Source organism: Macaca nemestrina, chromosome X (genome assembly GCF_043159975.1).
Source record: "Macaca nemestrina isolate mMacNem1 chromosome X, mMacNem.hap1, whole genome shotgun sequence".
Classification (NCBI taxonomy): domain Eukaryota; kingdom Metazoa; phylum Chordata; class Mammalia; order Primates; family Cercopithecidae; genus Macaca; species Macaca nemestrina.
In genome coordinates this window covers 47,558,012-47,564,643 of record NC_092145.1, presented here as the reverse complement: position 1 = coordinate 47,564,643, position 6,632 = coordinate 47,558,012, and positions in this window count along the sequence as shown.

Below are 6,632 nucleotides of genomic sequence, written 5' to 3'. Positions count from 1 at the left end.
TGTCTGTTCTCCTATTCTGATCTGGATTTGTTACTCTCTAGACCAGGATTTCTCAATCGCAGCCCTACTGATGTTTTGGACCAGAGAATTATTTGTTGTGGAAGGCTGTGTTGTGCATTGTAGAATTCAGTATACTTGGCCTCATATACCCACTAAATATAGTAGCACACATTTGTGCACACACACACACACACACACACACTCCAACTTGTGACAACCAAAAATGTCTCCAGACATTACCAATTGTTTCTGCCAGGCCAGTGGGGAGGCAAAATCACAACTGGCTGCAAACCACTGCCCTCGGCAATAGTTCCCATCCAGAGATTTTTCTTCACTGTAGTCCTGAATTGGACTGACTATTTCATGGATCCTGTGTTTATCCCTTTTGTGGTTTATTCCTATATTAGTCCATTTTCACACTGCTGTAAAGAACTACCTGAGACTGGGTAATTTATGAAGCAAAAAGGTATAATTGATTCACAGTTCTATAGGCTTAACAGGAGGCATGACTGAGATTCCTCAGGAAACTTAGAATCATGGCAGGAGGGGAAGGGGAAGTAAGCACATCTTACCATTGTGGGGTAGGAGAGAGAGTGAGAGAGCAATGGGGGAAGTGCCACACACTTTTAAATCATCAGATCTCATGATAACTCACTATCACAAGAACGGCAAGGGGGAAATCCACCCCCATGATTCAGTCACCTCCAACCAGTCCCCTCCTCCAATTAGACATGAGATTTGGACAGGACACAAATTCAAACCATGTCATTTCACCCCTGTCTCCTCCCAAATCTCATGTCCTTCTCACATTGCAAAATACAATCATCCTTTCTGAATAGTCCCCCAGTCTTAACTCACTTCAGTATTAACTCCAAAGTCCACATTCCAAAATCTCATCTGAGACAAGATAAGTCCCTTCTACCTATGAGCCTGTAAAATCAAAAACAAGTTAATTACTTCCAAGATACAATGTGGGTACAGGCATCGGATAAATGCTCCCATTCAAAATGGAAGAAATTGGCCAAAACAAAGGGCCTACCGGTCCCATGCAAGTCTGAAACCCAGTAGGACAGTCATTAAATCTTAAGCCCCGGATCACTTACTTGTAGTTTCTTCCCTTCCATTTCCTCTGCTGTTTCTGTAACCCCTCTTAGCTGGATACTGGACATTTTGGATTAATTCCCTAATTTTCATGGTCCTGATTAGTGTAAATCAGTTATGATCATCCTCTCCCTCTTGCTAGTGATTGGTTTAGGAACCTAGGCTTAAGCCAATCAGAAGTGGACAATTCTAAAGTTATATTAATAAGTTGAGGGATGGACAACGACCAGTGGAGACCCCAGTGAGCTCGAATGAAGGATTTTTAGTTTTAGCATGAAGGAGAGGCTGTATCTCTCCTTCCTATTGGATATGAATAAGCATGCATGTAGTGATTACTGCAGACAGCTTTCTTAAAACCACAAAATAAACTAGCTTTAGGATGAATAGGACATTTTAGATGGCAGAGAGAGGGACCAAAGAACCTGTATTGCTCATGAGATTATCTAGTTGCTGAGTCAACTAACCTTGCAGCCTGCACTATGTCTGGATGTTCTGTATATGAGATGATACATTATATTTTATTGTTTAAGCCAGCTTGTGGCAGGATTTTCTGTTAACATACAGTCAAAAGCACTCTGAGGAATCAACCCAAATGTCCATCAATGATAGACTGGATACAGAAAATGTGGTACATATACATCATAGAATACTGTGTAGCTATAAAAAAAAGAATGAGATTATGTCCTTTGCAGGGACATGGATGGAGCTGGAAGCGATTATCCTCAGCAAACTAACGCGGGAAGAGAAAACCAAAAACCACAGGTTCTCACTTATAAGTGGGAGCTGAACAATAAGAAAACGTGGACTCAGGGAGGGGAACAACATACACTGGGACCTGTTGGTGGGGGATGGGAGAGGGCATCAGGATAAACAGCTAATGCATGTGGGGCTTAATCTGTGCAGCAAACCACCATGGCACACATTTATTTATGTAACAAACCTGAACGTCCTGCACATGTATCCTGGAACTTAAAATTAAATTAAGTTAAATTTTAAAAAAGCACTCTGATACCAAGACTTACACACTTTCCCTTTACCTTAATCCTTGTATAAAGAAACTAAATTGATACCGCATGAAACCAAGCATGTATCTCCAAGTTCATGACCTTTTGTCTGGAAAGTTTGAAAAAATAAATGTCTAGCTCCTGAATCCTTTACTCTATAACTTGAATTAATTCTCTCTGATCAGTAACTTTTTTTTTCTGAATCAGGGAGGAATTGGAATGTCAATTTTTATGGAGTAACTATTATGTGCTAGGCATTTTGCCAGAGGCTTTAAAACACAATATCTTATTCTTAACCACTCTGTGCCGATTATATAGGTGAGGAAACTGAGGATTGAAGAGGTAAAGTAATTTGCTCAAAGTCACTAACTAGGAAGTGGCAGAGCTGGGATTCAAACCAAAGGAGTCTGTGTCAAAGCTGGTGCCCTTAATCAAGGTACTATATTGTCTCTTTCCCTTTCCTTCACTCACGCCGTAAATGCAAGCCTCTCTCTGAGTTTCCTTTTTCTCAGGGAATTATCCCACTGACTATATTGCATCTGAGCTTTGTCTCCTTCAAGCAAACTTCTTAACTGTGCTCTCCTTTCTGCCTTGACATCCAGAATCACTCAGACTCCACAATCTAGTGGGAGAAGGAAGAACATCTAACTGTATTTCTGGCCAATTTAGCTTATTCTGCATATAGTAATGGAGTTTACTAATGTTTGAGTATCTCTCCTCTGTAACTTTCCCAAAATAAAAAAAGGGGTTTGCAAAGTCACACAACTAAAATTTGTTGTTATCACAGAGTGTTTCTTGAGGGGTATATTGGAGTATCTTTCAACCACTGTTTCTAGTGGCTGTCCACTTGGATTGCTCCTGAAGAGCAATTGTTTTCCTAGGCTCAGAAAAAGCTTTTAACAATGTCTTGTGAAACATATTTTTGGTTAAGTAAAGGGACTTTCCTACTGTGTGACTAGAAGACTCCTCCAGTAGTTCTTACAATATGTTCTTCAAAATCGTGCTGAGTGCATCAATAGAATAAAGGATAAAAACCACACAGTCATCTCAAAAGACCCAGAAAAAGTATTTGAAAAAATTCAATACCCTTTTCATGATAAAAACACTCAACAAACTAGGAATAGAACAGAACTTCCTCACTCTGATAAAGGGCATCTGAAAACCCCACAGCTAACATCATCAATTGCGAAAGACTGATAGCTTTCCTAGGATCAGGAAGAAGACATTTCTATTCAACATTGTACTGAAGGTTCTAGTTAGGACAATTAGGCAAGAAAATGAAATAAAAGACACCTAGATTGGAAAAAATAAGCAAAATTATCTTTATTTACAGGTGGCATGCTCTTGTATATAGAAAATTCTAAGGCATCCACAAAAAGGTCTATTAGAGCTCATAGTTCAGCAATGTATCATACAAGATTAATATACAAAATCAACTGTATTTCTATACACTAGCAATAAATCCAAAATCAAATTAAGAAAGCAATTTCATTTACAATAGCGTCAAAAAGAACAAAATGCTTAAAAACAGGTTTAACAAAAGAAGCGCCAAACGTATACTCTGAAAACTACAAAACATTGTCAAAAGTAATTAAAGAAGACCTAAATAAATGGAAAGATATTCCATATTCATGGATTGGAAGAATTAATATTGTTAAGAGGACAATAACCTGCAAATTAATCTATAGATTCATTGCAATTCCTATCAAAAGTTTCAGCTGGCTTTTTTTTTTTTTTTTGTAGGAATTGATAGGCTCTTAAGTGTTTTTTCAAACTACTAGGAAAAAACATTGACAAGCGGATCCTAAAATTCATATGGAAATACAATAGTCAGCTTAGCCAAAACAATCTTGAAAGAGAAGAACAAAGTTGGAGAACTCACACTTCCTGATTTCAAAACTTACTACAAAGCTACAATACATAAGACAGCATGGAACTGGCATAAGAATAGACATGTAGATCAATGGGATAGAATTGACAATCCAGAGGTAACCCTCACATTTACAGTCAATTGATTTTTGATAACAGTGTTAAAGACCATTAAATGGGAGAAAGAAGAACCTTTTAAGCAAATGGTGCACAACTGGGTATACACAGGGTGGACAATGGATACACATGTGCAAAAGAATAAATTTGGGTCTATACCTCACACCATATACTAAAATTAACCCAAAATGGATAAATGAGCTAAATGTAAGAGCTAATACAATAAAATTCTTGGAAGAAAACGTAGATATAAATCTTCAAGATCTTGGGCTGGGTGCAGTGGCTCATGCCTATAATCCCAGCACTTTGGGAGGCCAAGGTGGGTGGACTGCTCGAGCTCACGAGTTCAAGACCAGCCTGGGCAACATGGCAAAACCCTATCTCTACAAAAATACAAAAATTAGCCAGGTGTGGTGGCACATGCCTGTAGTCCCAGCTACTCGGGAGCTGAGGTGGGAGGATGGCTTGAACTTGGGAGTCAGAGGTTGTAGTGAGCCGAGATCATGGCACTGCACTCCAGCATGAGTGACAGAACAAGACTCAATCTCAGGAAAAAAAAAATGTAGAAAGACAACCCACAGAATGGGAGAAACAGTTTGCAAATCATATGTTTGTTAAGGGACTTGTATCTAGAATATGTAAAGAACTCTTACAACTCAACAATAAAAAGACTAATAACCCAATTTAAACATGGGAAAAGAGTCTGAATAGACATTTCTTCAAAAAAGAGATACACATAGCCAATAAACACGTAAAAAGATCTTCAACATCATTAACTATCAGGGAATGCAAATCAAAATCACAATGAGATACTAGTTCACACCCACATGATAAATGTAACTAAAAAGTCTGATAATAAGTGTTGAGAATGTAGAGAAATTGGAACTCTCATATACTGCTGATGGGAATGTAAAGTGGTGCAGCATTTTGAAAACAGCCTGGCAGTTTTTTGAAATGTTAAACATGGAGGACCATATGACCCAACAGTTCTACTCCTAGTTATATACTCAAGAGAAATGAAAAAAAAAATGTCCACACAAAAATTTTTTATTTCATTTTTATTTTTATAACATCAACTTTTATTTTAGATTTTGGGGTTACATGTACAGGTTTGTTACTTGGGTATATTACATGATGCTTGGGTTTGGGGTATAACTGGTCCTGTCACCCAGGTACTGAGCATAGTTTCTAATAGTTTTTCAACCCTTCCCCCCACTGATAAGTCACCATTGTCTATTTTTGCCATCTTCATGTCCATTAATACCAAATGTTTAGCTCCCACTTATAAGTGAGAACATGTGGTGTTTGTTTTTCTGTTTTTGCATTAGTTATATTAGGGTAATGTTCTCTAGCTGCATCCATGTTGCTGCAAAGGACATAATTTCACTTTTTTAAAGGATGTGTGGTATTCCATGGCCACACAAAAACCTGTACATGAATGTTCATAGCACCATTATCCATAATAGCCAAAAAGTGGAAACAGCCCAAATGCCCATCTACTGATTATTGGATAAATAAATGTGGTATATCAATATAATGGAATAGTATTCAGTCATAAAAAGGAATGGAATACTGATACATGCCACAAAATGGATAAACTTTTAAAATATTATCTTAAATGAAAGAAAGCAGTCAAAAAGGACCACAGATTGTATGATTCCACTTATGTGAAATTTCCAGAGTAGGTAAATCTGTAGACAGAAAGCAGGTTAATAATTGCCAGGAGCCAGGGGTGGGGATAGGGGAGGAAGTGACCACTAATGAGTATAAGGCTTCCTTTTTTTTTTTGAGATGGAGTCTCACTCTGTCACTCAGGCTGGAGTATGCAGTGATGCAATCTCGGCTCAATGCAATCTCTGCCTCCTGGGTTCAAGTGATTCACCTGCCTCAGCCTCCCAGGTAGCTGGGACTATAGGCACCTGCCACCACACCAGGCTAATTTTTATTTCAGTAGAGAGGGGGTTTCACCATGTTGACCAGGCTGGCCTCAAACTCTTGACCTCAAGTGATCCACCCACCTTGGCCTCCCAAAGTAGTGGGAATACAGGTGTGAGCCACCATGCCAAGGCTTCCTTTTAGAGTGGCAAAAATGGCATTTAAATCCATGAGAATCGGCTGGGCATGATGGCTCAGGTTTGTAATCCTAGCAATATGGGAAGCTGAGGCAGGCATATAGCTTGAGCCCAGGAGTTCGAGACCAGCCTGGACAACATGGTGAGACCCCATCTCTACAAAAAAATACAAAAACTAGCTTAATGTGGTGGCATGTGCCTGTAGTCTTAGCTACTCAGGAGGCTGGGGTGGGAAAATCTCTGGAGCCCAGGGCGCAGAGGTTGCAGGGAGCTGGGATGGTGCCACTGCACTCCAGCCTGACAGATAGAGTAAGATCCTGTCATAAAAATAAATAAATAAATAAATAAATAAATGCATTAAATTTGTGAGAATGGATGAGATCACCCAATGAAAGAATGTGGAGTGAAAAGAGGAGGGTATAGGGCAAATCACTGAAGAATGCTAATATTTAAACATAAGGTAAAGGAA